Source organism: Musa acuminata, chromosome BXJ2-1 (assembly GCF_036884655.1).
Source record: "Musa acuminata AAA Group cultivar baxijiao chromosome BXJ2-1, Cavendish_Baxijiao_AAA, whole genome shotgun sequence".
Taxonomy (NCBI): Eukaryota; Viridiplantae; Streptophyta; class Magnoliopsida; order Zingiberales; family Musaceae; genus Musa; species Musa acuminata.
In genome coordinates, this window is record NC_088338.1 from 17,986,941 (window position 1) to 18,004,900 (window position 17,960).

The window sequence follows — 17,960 nt, forward strand, 5'->3', positions numbered from 1 at the left end:
AGGAGAAGGCTGGTGCATGTATTGAGATAGTTTATTGACTGCAAATGAGATATCCAGACAGGTAAGAGCCAAGTACTATAAGGAGCCAAGTACTTGGCGGTATTGAGTTGAGTATGTAGGAGTGCTGTCATCACATATTTTGAGTGATGCACTAGTAGAGAAAGGAGTTGCAACATCTTTTGTATCCTGCATATTTGTCTCTGATAATAAGTCTTGAATATACTTTCTTTGTGATAAGAGGAGAACTAAGGATGTAAATATTGTTTCCATTCCCAAAAAGTAGCTTAGAGGTCCTAAATCTTTGAGGGAGAATCGATCAGCCAATTACTTTAAAAATGTCTGAATCTTTGAGGCGAAGGTGGAGCAAGACGAAGTGACTGCCCCGATCACCGATCAGAGGTAGCGGGAGAGAACTGCAAAGATTGTTCAGTAACAATAGAAAGGGATGGTAGGCCTATACCAAGATAAGGTCCTCTCTAGGACCAAGACGTGACCCGGTAGGAGCGTGTCCATAGGAAGATCAAAACGTTACCACAGGATGCCACCGGAAGTATTGAGGATGATGTTGCTGGAGGCGAGGATAGCGGTGGTGGAGGCATTGGCAGGGCTCACGCCGGAAGCAGTGAGGACGACATTGCCAAAGTGAGAGAGCCAGGAGCTGGTCGATGGTGCCCAGCGAGAGGGTTCTAGCGACCAGGTCCATAAAGAGGCATGCCTAATGGTCTAGTGCGTGGAAGCAAATAAGGTCTGGAGTAGTGATTCAATGACTGTTGAGGATGGAGGAGCAAGGAAAAAACAGAATACTACGATACGAGTAAAAAGAATCCTTTTGACTCAAAAAAACTGATGTAGTATTAAAAGCAGGAGGATTGATAAGAACACTTACAAGATACCAAATGCACACAGACTCTCTATCTATCTGTCTCTATCTCTATGCCTTGCTACATGAACTATGGTCCTATTTATAGGACCTAGTGACAACCACCCTATAACTACTAGATCATGAGGTAGTTATTGAAACCACCTTATAACTACTAGATCATGATTGATGTGGTTATTGAAATCATCATGTAACCACTAGATCATGATAACAATCTAGATAGATAACTATGAATCAGATCTCAACACTCCCCCTTGATTCATAGTTGCATACACCAATTTGCGACATAAGATAAACATGCTTTCGAATTGGAAGTGATTTGGTGATGATATCCGTAACTTGTTCATCCGTTCCATAATACTTCATTGTTATGGCTCCACTTGCCTGAAGTACTCTTTCGATCATCTAAAGCTCCTGCACAATCACTATTAGTGAAACCAAATAATTTGCATTTAAATTTTGTTTTGAAGATCTATTTTAACCCAATCGCTTTCTTTTCTTTCGGTAGATCCATTAGCTCCCAAGTTTCATTCTTCTCAATTGACTTGATTTTCTCCTTCATTGCTTTTCTCCATTCCTCTTTTTTAACTGCTTCCTCAAAAGTTGTCGGATCTGAAATAAACAAAACAAATGTTGAGTTATAAATTTCTGTCAATGATCTGAAATTTCTTGGAGGGGTTTCATTTGAGGAATCCGAATTTGAACTGCTATTGGGTGAGGTTGACGATGAATTTGTTGGAGCAAGATCTGTCACTTGATTCTGCGGAGTGTCTAGTTCTGCTGGAATCTACATTTGTGTTTCACCCTTATTGGTCTCCCAATTCCAACTTGCCCTTTCATCAAACATAACATTTCTGTTAATAATAGCTTTGCCACTAACAGGGTTATATAATCGATATGCTTTCGATTATAAAGAATAACCAATTAAAATGTATTTATCTAATTTTTCATCAAGCTTGTGATGATTTTGTGAATTCACCAAAGCATAAGCAATACAACTAAAAATTCTTAGATGTCTAACACTTGGTTTCATACCATACCAAGCCTTAAAAGGAGTTCGATTCATAACAGTCTTTGTTGGTGAAATATTCAACAAATAAACTGCTGTTGCAACTGCTTCTGCCCAAAACTGATTTGGAAGATGTTTTCCTTTAAGCAAACTTCTTCCCATTTCAACGATAGTCCGATTCTTACGTTCAGCTACACCATTTTGCTCCGGTGTATATGGTGCTATTAATTCTCTGTAAATACCATTTTCTTCACAAAAAGAACTAAACTCATTAGATAAAAATTCACCACCTCTATCTGTCCGAAGTGTCTTTATATATCTACCACTTTGTCTTTCTACAAGTGCCTTAAACTTTTAAAAATTATCAAATGTTTCATATTTCAATTTAAAAAAATATACCCAACTCACGCGACTATAATCATCCGTAAACAATAAAAAATATTGACTTCCACCAAATGATTTTATATTCATAGGTCCACATAAGTCAGCATGAATTAATTCAAGACAATTAGATGCAATAGGAAATGGTTTTTTACTTTGTTTCCCATAAATACATCCTTCACATACATCAAGTGTATTAATCTTGGGCAATCCGAAAACCATTCCTTTTTTATTTAACAACCTTAAACCTTTAATGTTAAGGTGTCCATATCTTAAATGCCATAAACTAGACTCATTCTTTTGAGTTGTGATAAGCGCATGCCTTTCAATATTTGACACATCAAGTGGAAACATCTTGTTTTGTGTCATGCAAACATTTACTATAATCAAACCAGATTTATCTCTAATAGTGCATGAACCATCATCAAATATTACTAAATATCCATCATCTACTAATTGTCCAACACTCAACAAGTTATGTGATAAAGTAGGAACAAAGAAAACATTATCAAGGTATTTTACCTTCCCTTGATTTATCTTCACCTCAATTGTTCCTTTCCCTTCCACTTGGATTTGCTTGCTATCTCCAAGTCTAACTTTCAACTTGTGAGTTTCATCAATATATCTAAATATTGATTTTATGCCTGACATATGATTAGAACATCCACTATCCAGAAACCAAATATCATTTGAGATATTATGAACATGTGAATGAGTCATAAACAACTTACTATTTTCTTCATTTTTCTCCATATAGCTTGCTTGCTTTTCTCTTTTCCAGCAATCTGCCTTCATGTGACCAAACTTTTTACAATAGTGACATTGAATTCCACTTTTGTAATTTTTTTTATCATAATTTGATTGCCCTTGTTCATTATGCCGATCAAAGTGTCCTCTTCCTCTTCCATTTCCTCTTCCACGAAATCCTCCTTTGCCACGTCCTCTTCCTGCTGATTTTTTGTCTTCTTTTGAAGTAGAAGACTCTCCCTTAACCTGAAATATTTTTTCTTCACTTTTTTCAAGTGATCTGTTCAACCTTACTTCATATGCTTGCAAGGAACTCATTAGTTCATCAAATGAATAAGTAGATAAATCTTTTGATTCCTCAATTGCGGCAACAATATGATCAAATTTCAAAGTTAAACTTCTCAAAACTTTTGCAACAATTATATGATCAGGAAGATGTTCACCATAAGATTTCATTTGACTAACAATTTTAGTCACTCGAGAAAGAAAATCTTGCACCGATTCATTGCTTTTCATGAACAAAATTTCAAACTCACGACGGAGGGTTTGAAGTTTTACCGTAATCACCCTTGATGAGCCTTGAAATTCATTTTGAAGTATCAACCAAGCTTGCTTTGAGGTTGTCGCTGCTGCAATTCTTGAGAAGATCGTCTCATGTACAGCTTGTTGAATGAAGAACAATGCCTTTGAGTCCTTCTTTCTATTCTCCCCCAACCTGATTTCGTTATCTGGATCTGCATATCCATTCTCTATTAAGTCCCAAAGATCTTGAGACTTGAATAGAGTCTTCATCTTGATACTCCAAAATTCATAGCTTTTGCCCGAGAAAATTGGGATAAGGGGTTGAGACATGGAATTGCCGTTAAAAGTCATAATGCCTAGTTCAGATTGAAACTAGGCTCTAATACCACAAATGTTGGGGATGGAGGAGTAAGGAAAAAATAGAATACTATGATACGAGTAAAAAGAATCCTTTTGACTCAAGAAAACTGATATAGTATTAAAAGCAGGAGGATTGATAAGAACACTTACAAGATACCAAATGCACACAGACTCTCTATCTATCTGTCTCTATCTCTATGCCTTGCTACATGAACTACGGTCCTATTTATAGGACCTAGTGACAACCACCCTATAACTACTAGATCATGAGGTAGTTATTGAAACCACCTTATAACTACTAGATCATGATTGAAGTGGTTATTGAAATCATCATGTAACCACTAGATCATGATAACAATATAGATAGATAACTATGAATCAGATCTCAACAATGACATGGCGCTGGCAGAGGTGGAAGGTGGGAGGTGAGAGGTGGGTGACCATGGTGGCTTGAGTTTGTGCACGCAGCAGCGATCCACACGATGCTGTGTGTGGTGCAGCTGTACGTATACGCAGAGGAGAGCGTCGGACCACCCAGCATGCAAACTGTTGAGGGCACAGGCGTCCCCTTCGATCTCCTCAAGTCTACAGACTATTGTGGTAGATCAGCGAAGACTACTGCAATGAGGAAGATGAGGACTATTCGCAGAGCCTCGCTTGGGAATGTGGCTATAGCGGCGGTGGTCACTAGCCGGAGGTAGAGGTTCGCATCTCTCTTCTTATTGCTCTAATATCATGATAAAGTGATAGAATGAAGAGTGAAATTGTAAAGGTAAAGAGAAAGCACATCTCAATTAGTGTCATATAATATCTATTTATACATAGTGAAAGAGAGGATTTTTCTCAATTGAGCAACGAGATTTCCATATGCAGTTGAGAAAATCTCTCATCTACTATGCAGGTGAGGAAATCTCTCTGTTACGAAGGACCACTCAAAATACCATAAATGCTAGAGCAAATTAATGAAGATATGAGACATAATAGTATATATAATGGATCATAGATAAACTGTAATGTAGATCCCTTGTGCAATGACATACCTTATTTTCATCTTAGATGGATCAATCTCCCACTCTTCTTTTGGCTTTTGAAAACTGTTGAATCTCGGATTTTGATGATAGAATCAATTGATGGGTTAATTGATCTAATCCATATTATTGAGTTAAGTGTGCAGGATTAACTACGATAACCAGAAAACACAAAGCAAGAATACCGGAGTCAAGTTTGATGGACGTTTAAGAGACCGAAGAATCGTCGGAGATGCTACCGGAACCAACCGAGAAGAAATCGGGAACCTGTCGGAATTTTTGAAAGTTCGCCGAAGAGATTGTTGGAGGTTCACGGAGATCACCGAGAAGGCTCGGCTACTCGTTAAAGTCATCACAAGATCGGGAGCTTGCTGGGAGTCCGTCGGAAGAAGTTCGTCGGAAAGCTCGTCGGAACAAGACTCGACGTTCGTGGTTGAAAACTTGCTTATGATGTTTTTAGTTATGTAGTTCACTTATAATTAGGATTAGGATTAAGAGATAATCCTATATCCTAGTTAGGGGCCAATTGGGCCCAAAATTAGACTTGGTTTGGGCTAAATTTAAAGCCCAACCAATGAATCGGAGAGTCTAGCGGTGGCACCGCCCAGCACCCGAGAGCCAAGCGGTGGCACCGCCAGTCCACTATCAGTGTCAGACACTAACAGGCGGTGGCACCGCCAGCATCGAAAACCAAAGAGAATTCAAATTTTGGAGCCCAAATTTGAATCCTCTTGAGACCTATAAATACCCCTCAAATCTCAGCTGAGATTATAACTTTTTGAGAAGAAATTAATTGAGAGAAAGGCCTTAGAAAAGTCTTAGCTAGTCTTATTTTCAATTTGCTAGTGTTCACCTCCTTCTTTCTTGCTTAAAATCTGTAAGAGAGTGAACCACTTATAAAAAGTTGTAAGAGGGGTATTTACCCTTCCCCTTCAAGAGATTTGCTAGTGGAAGGTGGGAGCCTCATCGAAGAGGGGCCTCGCAAGTGGATGTAGGTCATTTGACCGAGCCATTTTAAAATCGGCGTAATCTCTGGTTTGCATTTCATTACTGCTATTTTCATTACTACAAACCTTCTTACTTGCTTTATTTCCTCATTACCTTTGCTGCATAACTTTGCGAATATGCCTTCAAGTTAAGCACTTCCGAGTTCAGTTTTTTTATCGTACGAAAGATTTGTCAAAACCGAAGTTTTAATTCGCTGCACTAATTTACCCCCCCCTCTTAGTGCCGCTCCGATCCTAACAATTGGTATCAGAGCTAGGCTCACTCTCATATTTGGTTTGATACCTAAGAGAGATGGCGTACTCCGGCATACATGAGGGTCATTCCATCACACGTCCACCCATGTTTAATGGGTCGGATTACACTTATTGAAAGACTCATATGAGGATCTTCCTCATTTCCATGGATTTCGAGCTTTGGACTATTGTTGAAAACGGATTTCAAAAATCTTCTCTTCCGATGAGCGAATGGAATGAATCGGAGAAGAAGGTTTTTGCTTTAAACGCAAAGGCTATGAATGCCTTGTTTTGTGCACTAGACAAAAATGAATTTAATCGTGTTTCAATTTGTGATTCAGCTTTTGATATTTGGAGAACTCTTGATGTCACTCATGAAGGCACTAGCCGAGTGAAAGAGTCCAAAATCAACATCCTTGTGTACTCTTACGAACTTTTTCGAATGAAACCAAGTGAGTCCATCGGAGACATGTACACCCGGTTCACGGATGTCATCAATGGACTCAAAGCTCTTGGTAAAGATTTTACTAACTTTGAACTAGTAACTAAAATCTTAAGATCCCTCCCTAAAAGTTGGGATCCAAAAGTTACGGCCATTCAAGAGGCCAAAGAACTTAAAACATTCCCTCTTGAAGAATTCATTGGGTCTCTAATGACCTACGAAATGACATGCCAAGCTCATGACGAGATCGAGAACCCCCTTCCAAAGAACAGGAAGGATATGACACTCACATCACAAGAAGACCACTTGAAAGGAACATCAAGTGATGAGGACAGTGACAATGACATTGCACTTTTGACTCAAAAATTTAAAAAATATTTAAGAAAGAACAAATTTAAAAATAATATAAAAAATAAATTCGAACACAAGAAGGACCAAATAATTTGCTATGAGTGCAAAAAACCGGGACACTACAAGAACGATTATCCTCAAGCCAAAAAGAGAACATCAAAGAAGAAGGCGCTCAAGGCAACGTGGGATGATTCAAGCGCGTCCGAAGAAGAGGAGTCCAACACCGAGCAAGTTGCTCATTACGCCCTAATGGCCATCGGAGAAGAGGTAACGGATTTAATTGATGCAGATTTACCTTATCATGAATTATTAAATGCTTTCCATGAGTTATTTGATGAATGTAAGACAATTAGTAGAAAATATAAATTGCTAAAAAAGGAGCATGATAGTCTCACTTGTGATATTGATAAATTAAAAATTGAATATCATGATAGTTTAGCTCCATATATAAAATGCCATGATCTAGAATCTCTCCAAAAGGAGAACTTACTACTTAAGGACACCTTGAAGAAATTCGTGGTTGGTAGCAAATCTTTGAACATGATCCTTACAAATAAGGGTCACGTTCCTAAAAGAAGTGGAATCGGATTTGTGAGAAGTCCTCACCAAAATCTAACCACCTTCATTAAAGGCCCCGTCTTACATGTTCGGCACCAAAGCAATTGTAACTTTTGTTGCAAATATGGACATAAAACTTATAAATGTCCATTCAAGAAAATTAGTCCGAACAAACTAATTTGGATTCCTAAAGGAACCATGATCAATTCTATGCAATATGATGAACAAGTTAAATCAGTTTTTAAGGCACCCAAAAGAAAATAGGTACCTAAAAATAATCCCTTCTTGTAGAAACATACACCATCACAAGCTAGGAGCAAGAGATGGTATCTAGATAGTAGATGCTCAAGACATATGACTGGAGATCCATCTCATTTCTCTATGCTCACTAGCAAAGAAGAAGGGTACGTCACCTTCGGAGACAACAACCAAGGCAAAATCATTGGCAAGGGAACCATAGGTAACAAATTAAAATTTTCTATTGATGATGTCTTACTAGTTGATGGATTGAAACATAATCTCTTGAGTGTTAGTCAATTATGCGATAAAGGTTATATCGTTAGATTTGAATCAAATGTGTGTATTATTGAAAAACCAAACCATAACATAACTATGATTGCATTAAAACAAAATAATGTCTACACCATCAACCTTGATGAACTAAGTAATGAAATGTGCTTCTCCGCTTTAAATGATGATGTTTGGCTTTTGCATAGGAGAGACTAGGCCATGCAAGCATGAAACTAATATCTAAGATCTCATCTAGAGAATTAGTGCAAGGAATTCCAAATATAAAGTTTATTAAGGATAAAGTATGCGATGCATGTCAACTAGGTAAACAAATAAAAACTAGTTTTAAACCAAAAACTCAAATTAGCACCACTAGACCATTACAATTGATTCATTTGGACTTATTTGGACCAATTGACACAAGTCTAGGAGGAAGCAAATATGCGTTTGTAATTGTGGATGACTATACTAGATACACTTGGACCTATTTCTTAGCTCACAAAAGTAATTGTTTCAAGTGTTTCTCTAAATTTTGTAAACTCACTCAAAATGAAAAAGGTTTCATGATTTCATCAATTCGGAGTGATCACGGTGGCGAATTTCAAAATCGTGACTTTCAAAATTTTTGTGAAGTTAATGGATACAATCACAACTTCTCCACTCCGAGGAATCCCCAACAAAATGGAGTAGTTGAAAGAAAAAATAGAAACCTACAAGAAATGGCAAGAACGATGTTAAATGAACATAGTCTACCCAAGTATTTTTGGGCCGAAGCCGTAAATACGGCTTGCTACATCATGAATAAGGTCCTAATAAGACCATCCCTATCAAAAACTCCCTATGAATTATGGAATAACAAAAAACCAAATATTTCCTATTTTAAAGTTTTCGGTTGTAAATGCTTTATTTTGAATGAAAGGGATGCCTTAGGAAAATTTGATGCTAAATCCGATGAAGGCATCTTTCTTGGTTACTCTTCCGTTTCTAAGGCTTTTCGGGTTTTTAACAAAAGAACCTTAGTAATAGAAGAGTCTATTCATGTGGTTTTTAATAAAATTTTTAATTTAAAGAAAAATGATTTTGATGATGATCTTAGTTTTGATAATTTGAATTTAAATGAACCCCCTCCTCAAAATAGCAACTTGGATGCACCTTCTTCCGAAATTTCCTTACCCAAGGAATGGAAGTATATAGATGCTCATCCAAAGGAGCTAATTATTGGAGATACATCAAAAGGGGTTCAAACTTGTTCCTCTTTCAAGAATTTTTTTGCTAACGCCGCCTTTGTTATGACCGGAGCGGCACTAAGAGGGGGGGGGGTGAATTAGTGCAATGGTAAAGTATGATAAACTTTCGACGATTTAAACACTTACGAAAACTTCGTACGATAAAAGCAACGTTTTATTTGAAACCGTTTCGATTGCGTTTTAACTTGAAGGCATATGTAAGAAGGAGACAAAGAAGTAGAGTATCAAAATGAAGATGGTTTGCAGTAATATAAATGACAATAAGATAAATGCAAACCAGAGAAGACGGTAGTTTATAGTGGTTCAGTCAATCGTGACTTACATCCACTCCTCTGATTCCTCTTCCGTCGAGGCCACCGGCATCCACTAATGATCTTCCTTTACTAGGCAAAGATCAACCTCCTTCTTACACCCCTCTTACAACCTCTTACAAGTGGTTCACCCTTTTACAAAGATTTCAATGAAAAGAAAGGAGGTGAACACTCAAGTTATTGAAAACAAGACTTTTCCTAAAGCTTTTCTCAACTTCTAGCTTCTCCAAAAGGTTGTTATCTCAGTTGAGATTTGAGGGGTATTTATAGGCCTCAAGAGGATTCAAATTTGGGCTCCAAAATTTGAATTCTCTTTCGTTCCCGATGCTGGTGGTGCCACCGCCTGTCAGTTTCTGACACTGATAGTGGACTGGCGGTGCCACCGCCTAGGCCAATTCAGCTCACTGGTTGGGCTCCAAACTTGGCCCAAACCAGTCCGAACTCGGGCCCAATTGGCCCCTACTTGGGTTATAGGATTAACACCTAATCCTAACCCTAATTAACGTGCTAACTACGAATTTAAAGATATTTTCTAAGCTATTACAAAGTTCGTAAGTCAAGACTTCTTCCGGCGAGCTTCCGACGAACTTCCGATAAACTCTCGGAAACCATTCTGCGGACTCCCGATAAGCTCCTAGACTTCACGATTTGATCTTGGCGAGTTCCAACGAGCTTCTTCGGTAAGCTCCGATCTTTCTCGGCGAGCTCTGCAAACTTCCAACGAACCTTCTGGCGAGCTTCCGAAAAACCCTTCGGCAAGCTCCCTACTCATTCTCGGCTAGTTCCGGCAGCATTCCCGATGAACCTTCGGACTTCCGTCGAACTCTCGAACTCGCAACAAATCCTTCGCGCTTGACTCCGATACTTTATTTTGCTTTATGTCTTCATCGTTATCGTAGTTAATCCTACACACACAAGCCAAAACTCTACTCCGATCTAGACAATTATTACAAAGCGAATTGACATTCTGTTGCCCGGCACATCATTGGTTGGCGCATCGTCCGATTCTTCGGCGCATCGTCCTCTCTTACGTCTTGTTGCCCAATCGGCGGTTGACCTCCGCAACCCCGATATCCTTGGCGTAATTCTGCTCTTGGCCCGATGCCCGACGTCCGAAGCCTTCTGCCATCCAATATCCTAATGTGATCTCCTCTAGCGCAACGTCAATTCCTCCTGCGTTAATTGTCTAATCATGATCGAGTAGACCTGCATCACTCAAAATGCTTTTAAACATCTAAACACAATCAATTAGTTTCATCATCAAAATCCGAGATTCAACAATCTCCTCCTTTTTGATGATGACAACTAATTGATGACTAATGGAGTTAACCTTAACTCCCCGGAGTTTAACTAAACTCCCCCTATCAATATGCAATTGATAGAACACTTAGATTATCCCAAATCAAAGTAACATTCATCACATGTTAAGAAAAACATTTAAACCATCATGTAAATATATATAAAATATTCAATTCAATGCATGAAGTCATCAATATACTTCTCCCCCTATGTCATCAACAAAAAGGAGAAGTAGCTCTAGCTATTTTAAAAGATATTCAAGTTTTTGTAACATGAAGCTAGATTTTCATCACAACATATAAGCACAAAAGCATAGTAAGATTCTTAAGTTCAATCATGACAATTCAACACTTGCTTCTTGTACAAGATTGCACTTTGCTTTTCTTTGCATGTTCTAACTAGCAAAAGCTTTCTCCCCTTTGTTTTTATTGAAAAAAAAGGGAAGAGTACAAGCTAGCCAGCATTTGCCTTGAGCTAGCAATCTTTCTCCCCCTATATCATTGCCGAAAAGAAGGAGAGGAACCAATGATTTAGACTTTTACATAAATTATGAATTTGCATCAATCAATATTTCAATCATCACATGATATATACAAGACAAAAATGCAAAGAAATCATGTCATGAAAGACATCAATTGTTAAACATGATATGATAATAGTCTCAAAATTTTCAATTTGCGATACATGTGATACATTGCGATACTAAAAAATTTAATGCGATGCTTTTAAGGATATCAACCTATTTTTGATACAAAGCATGGCAAGAGCAATTTTGTTGTAAGTTTTTGAAGTTTTGCACTTTTTGCTTCTTTCGATAGGCAAGATCTTTCTTCTCTTTTTGAGAAGTGCAAGCTTGCAAGTTTTACTTCCTTAGCATGCTAGGAAGTTTACTTTCATTTTCAATGCACAAGCTAGCAAAAACCTTCTCCCCTTTATCAAAGTAAAAAACAAAGGGAGGACTCAATGGCTAAAAATTTCAACCATTCAACAAGCTAAATATGCAAAGAATTCATGAAATATATCAATAAGGATCAATTTATGAATACCAAAGATATGATTCAATGGTTCATTAAAATTCTTCTTAACAAGTTCACGATCAAGATTCATTTGAAAAGATATAGCACAAAGAGCAACTTGAAACATTCTTATCAAGATCACATTTTAAAATATTCCAAGTATCAAGAGGAATTAATTGGGTGATGAGATAAATATTTCACGAATACATGGAATTGTATAAAAAAAAATCATATCATATGTGTTTCATACATTCATATCATCACATGAAGGAATATAAACAAAAATTAGTGATGAGATATTACTTCATGAATACAATAAAATTCATATAGCATATCATGGTTTATTAGAATTAGTCTTCCTTTTGGTGAATAGCAAAAAGAATAGTAGGAGAGCAAGATCTCAATTCATGCACATCAAATATTCAATCATCAAAATCATGATTCATCTAGAAAATTCTCCTCTTTAAATATTCAAAGAGAGAATCATGATGAACATTCTTTGGTTTACATAAAGTTTCAAAACATAATTATTAAGATCATGAATACTAAAAGACTATGAAACATTTCGACGAATCTCCTTTTAAATAGAAAACAATCTTGATTCATAAAAGATTTCATGTTATAAATTTCAAGAGATCAAGATCGTGATTTCGATAAAAATTTATTCAAATTTAAATCATCAAAATCATTATCAAAATCCAAGAGATTCACAAGATGATACAAATGGATTCATCAAAATCAATAAGATCGAGCAAAATAATTTTCAAGAATGTTTCCCTCTTTTCGATTGTTTCAAAACATATGATTTTGTTTCATTTATGCCAAATAAAAACATGTATCATGTTTAAAACCGAAGGAGTAAGATTTATTACAACAAAGATCAATAAGGTACTTTTATTATGGTAAAAATTAATAATTCATAAATCGTAAGATTCATCGTGCATAATTTCGTGATTTATTAAGCATGATCAATATGCATGACACTAAAACATGGTTTCAAAATGTTTAATATTTTTATTACATAATTTCATCATTATGCATCATTATATATAACTTTACAATGTCATGCATAAAATCATCAAATCATAGTATTAAAATATTAATATTTTTATTACAACTTTATGCATCATTAAGTATACAATTGTCAAGCATGACACTTCACTATTTCATATAAGCATGCCTATTTCATTTATGTCAAATCAAAACATACATCATTTTTAAAGCCACTTTTATGTCAAATCAAAAAATGCATCATTAAGCATGATCATTATGCATTACTTCAAATCAAACATGATTTCATTTATTTTTAAAATATTTATAATGATAGAGCATATAAGCCAAAGAAACTATTAAACATAAAGCATATTCATCAATGATGGTTTCATTGGGCATAAGGTATTTTCAAACAAAATCATTTTGTTATTTGTTGTAGTCATACATTTTTCTTTTTAGGTGAATCTATCTTTTCATGCTTAAATTTTTTAATTTTTCAAAGATGCTAAAAGAAAAACATGATATAATTTTTGAAAAATAATTTTTTATTTTCTATTCCTACTATCTAAATTAAGCACTTATAAAAAACTTCAAGTAATTTCAAAATAATTCAAGAGAGTTGAGTTACTTACCTTGTAGTCGAAGCCCGTCAAAGCCCAATTCGCCGTTTCATTTTTGGAAGTTCTTGATTCATCCTTGGGTGCCTTCCTTTTCTTTGGCCTCTTCCTCCGTTCAAGTTCATTGTTTATTTTAGATTTTTGTTTAATGAATTTATTAAGAGTTAGTGTTCGAAGTTCAAGTTCATCATTGTCCTCATCACTTGAGTCATCGCTCAAGTGGTATTCATTTGTCCGAAGTTCCAAATCCTTCCTATTCTTTGGAAGGTGGTTCAAGTGTTCATTGTGTTTATCATGTGCATTGCGCACCATTTCATATGCCATCAATGAGCCGATAAGTTCTTCAAGTGGAAAAATATTTAAATCTTTTGTTTCTTGAATTGCCGTTACTTTTGATTCCCAAGCTTTAGAAAGTGATCGTAAAACTTTACTAACAAGTTCAAAATTCGAGAAACATTTGTCAAGGGCTTGTAAACCATTGACGACATCCATAAAACGGGTGTACATGTCAACAATGGTTTCGCTCGGCTTCATTTGAAAAAGCTCGAAATCATGCATTAAAATGTTAACTTTCGGGTCTTTGACTCTACTAGTTCCCTCATGCGTGATTTCAAGTGTTCGCCAAATATCAAAAGCCGTTTCGCATGTAGAAATCCGATTGAACTCATTTTTGTCCAAAGCGCAAAATAAGGCATTCATAGCCTTTGCGTTTAAAGAAAAATACATCTTCTCCAAATCTGACCATTCGTTCATCGGTTTAGAGGGAAGTTGAAAACCGTTTTCAACGATATTCCATAAATCTAAATTCATAGAAATCAAGAAAACTCTCATTCGAGTTTTCCAATAAGTGTAGTCCAATCCGTTAAACAACGGTAGACGAACAACCGAAAAGCCCTCTTAAAAGCCATGAAGAGCCATTTCTCTCGGGTGTAAATCCGAAATGAGAAATACCGGGCTCTGATACCAATTGTTATGACCGGAGCGGCACTAAGAGGGGGGGGGTGAATTAGTGCAATGGTAAAGTATGATGAACTTTCGATGATTTAAACACTTACGAAAACTTTGTACGATAAAAGCAACGTTTTGTTTGAAACCGTTTCGATTGCGTTTTAACTTGAAGGCATATGTAAGAAGGAGACAAAGAAGTAGAGTATCAAAATGAAGATGATTTGCAGTAATATAAATGACAATAAGATAAATGCAAACCAGAGAAGACAGTAGCTTATAGTGGTTCGGTCAATCGTGACCTACATCCACTCCTCTGATTCCTCTTCCGTCGAGGCCACCGGCATCCACTAATGATCTTCCTTTACTAGGCGAAGATCAACCTCCTTCTTACACCCCTCTTACAACCTCTTACAAGTGGTTCACCCTTTTACAAAGATTTCAATGAAAAGAAAGGAGGTGAACACTCAAGCTATTGAAAACAAGAATTTTCCTAAAGCTTTTCTCAACTTCTAGCTTCTCCAAAAGGTATCTCAGCTGAGATTTGAGGGATATTTATAGGCCTCAAGAGGATTCAAATTTGGGCTCCAAAATTTGAATTCTCTTTGGTTCCCGATGCTGGCGGTGCCACCGCTTGTCAGTTTCTGACACTGACAGTGGACTGGCGGTGCCACCGCCTAGCAAAGCGGTGCCATCACCCAACTCTCGGGTGCTGGGCGGTGCCACCGCCCAGTCTAGGTGGTGCCACTGCCTAGGCCAATTCAGCTCACTGGTTGGGCTACAAACTTGGCCCAAACCAGTCCGAACTCGGGCCCGATTGGCCCCTACTTGGGTTATAGGATTAACACTTAATCCTAACCCTAATTAATGTGCTAACTACGAATTTAAAGACATTTTTTAAGCTATTACAAAGTCCGTAAGTCAAGACTTCTTCCGGCGAGCTTCCGACGAACTTCCGACGGTCTTCCGATAAACTCTCGGAAACCATTCTGCGGACTCCCGGCAAGCTCCTAGACTTCACGATTTGATCTTGGCGAGTTCCAACGAGCTTCTTCGGTAAGCTCCGATCTTTCTCGGCGAGCTCCGCGAATTTCCAACGAACCTTCTGGCGAGCTTCCGAAAAACCCTTCGGCAAGCTCCCTACACATTCTCGGCTAGTTCCGACAGAATTCCCGACGAACCTTCAGACTTCCGTCGAACTCTTGAACTCGCAACAAATCCTTCGCGCTTGAGTCCGATACTTTATTTTGCTTTATGTCTTCATCGTTATCGTAGTTAATCCCGCACACACAAGCCAAAACTCTACTCCGATCTAGACAATTATTACAAAGCGAATTGACATTCTGTTGCCCGGCACGTCATTGGTTGGCGCTTCGTCCGATTCTTCAGCGCATCGTCCTCTCTTGCGGCTTGTTTCCCAATCGGCGGTTGACCTCCGCAACCCCGATATCCTTGGCGCAATTCCGCTCTTGGCCCGATGCCCGACGTCCGAAGCCTTCTGCCATCCAATATCCTAATGTGATCTCCTCCGGCGCAACGTCAATTCCTCCTGCGTTAACTGTCTAATCCTGATCGAGTAGACCTGCATCACTCAAAATGCTTTTAAACATCTAAACAGAATCAATTAGTTTCATCATCAAAATTCGAGATTCAACAGCCTTCCTTTCTCAAATCGAACCTAAATGCATTGACGATGCCATAAAAGATGATTTTTGGGTTATTGCAATGCAAGAGGAATTGAATCAATTTGAGAGGAATAAGGTTTGGAAGCTTGTTCCTAGACCTAGTGACCATTTAATCATTGGTACTAAATGGGTCTTTAGAAACAAGCAAGACGAAAATGGTATCGTGGTTAGAAACAAAGCTAGATTAGTGGCCAAAGGTTTCAACCAAGAAGAAGGTATCGATTATGAAGAAACCTTCGCTCCCGTGGCTCGATTAGAAGCCATAAGGATGCTCCTTGCCTATGCTAGTAGTAATAATTTTAAACTGTTTCAAATGGATGTCAAAAATGCTTTCTTGAATGGTTTTATTTCCGAAGAAGTATATGTCGAACAACCTCTTGGATTTGAAAATTCTCTTCTTCCTAATCATGTATTCAAATTGACTAAGGCTCTCTATGGCTTGAAACAAGCTCCTAAAGCTTGGTATGAAAGGCTTAGTTCCTTTCTTATTTTAATTAATTTTACCAAAGGCAAGGTTGATACTACATTGTTTATTAAACATTTTGAAAATAATTTTCTTATTGTGCAAATTTATGTTGACGATATTATTTTTGGCTCCTCGGATGAATCACTATGTGAATCATTTGCCAAATGTATGAGTCATGAATTTGAAATGAGTTTAATGGGTGAATTAACTTTCTTTTTAGGATTACAAATCAAACAACTTAGTGATGGCATATTTCTTAACCAATCTAAATATACATTAGAATTGTTAAAACGATTTAACATGGATAATTCAAAATCAATAAGCATCCCTATGAGTACTTCGACTAAGTTAGATATGGATGAAAATAGTGAAAATTTCGATCAAAAAACATATAGGAGAATGATAGGTAGTCTACTCTACCTCACCGCGACTAGATCGGATATTATGTTTAGTGTAGGACTTTGCGCTAGGTTTCAATCTAATCCTAAATTATCTCATCTTAAGAGTGTTAAAAGAATATTTAGGTATCTTAAAGAAACTCCAAATTTAGGATCGTGGTATCCAAAATATGAAAAATTCGATTTAATAGCTTATGCAGATGCCGATTTTGGCGGATGCAGGATAGATAGAAAAAGTACATCTGGAACATGCCAATTTTTAGGACATGCACTTGTTTCTTGGACTTCCAAGAAACAAAATTCAGTTGCACTATCTACGGCGGAAGCCGAATACATTGCTGCAAGTGCATGCTGTGCACAAGTTATTTGGATGAAAAATACATTAGAAGACTATGGAATTCACTTCAAAAATGTTCCCATAAAATGTGATAATACTAGTGCCATATTCCTCACCAAAAATCCAATTCAGCACTCTAGAACTAAGCACATCGACGTTAGGCATCATTTCATACGCGATCATGTCCTTAACAATAATGTTGTTCTAGAATTCATTGACACAAAGCATCAATTAGCAGATATATTTACGAAAGCTTTGAATGAAGACCAATTTGAATTCATTAGAAGAGAATTAGGTATGTTAAATTGTCCCTAAGAATAAACTTGTTTGAATGGATTTTCCGTAAAGTTTTTCATCCTCTCTCCGTTCCTCGATGAATTTGATTCTTCTCTTTCGATTCTAAATGAAACGTTAAATTACCTTATCCTATCTTGAGTCAAACACCGCTCCCATCTGATCAAGAATGATTTTATGATATTTTGTGAATCTCGAAATTGATTTTGATGGCTTGATTATGAGTTTCAAGTTGACGATTTGAATTTGAATGAGTCTGTATTCGATTTATGATCTTGACTTATTGGAGTTACTACTTGAAATTTTGATATCTCTTCTTTATA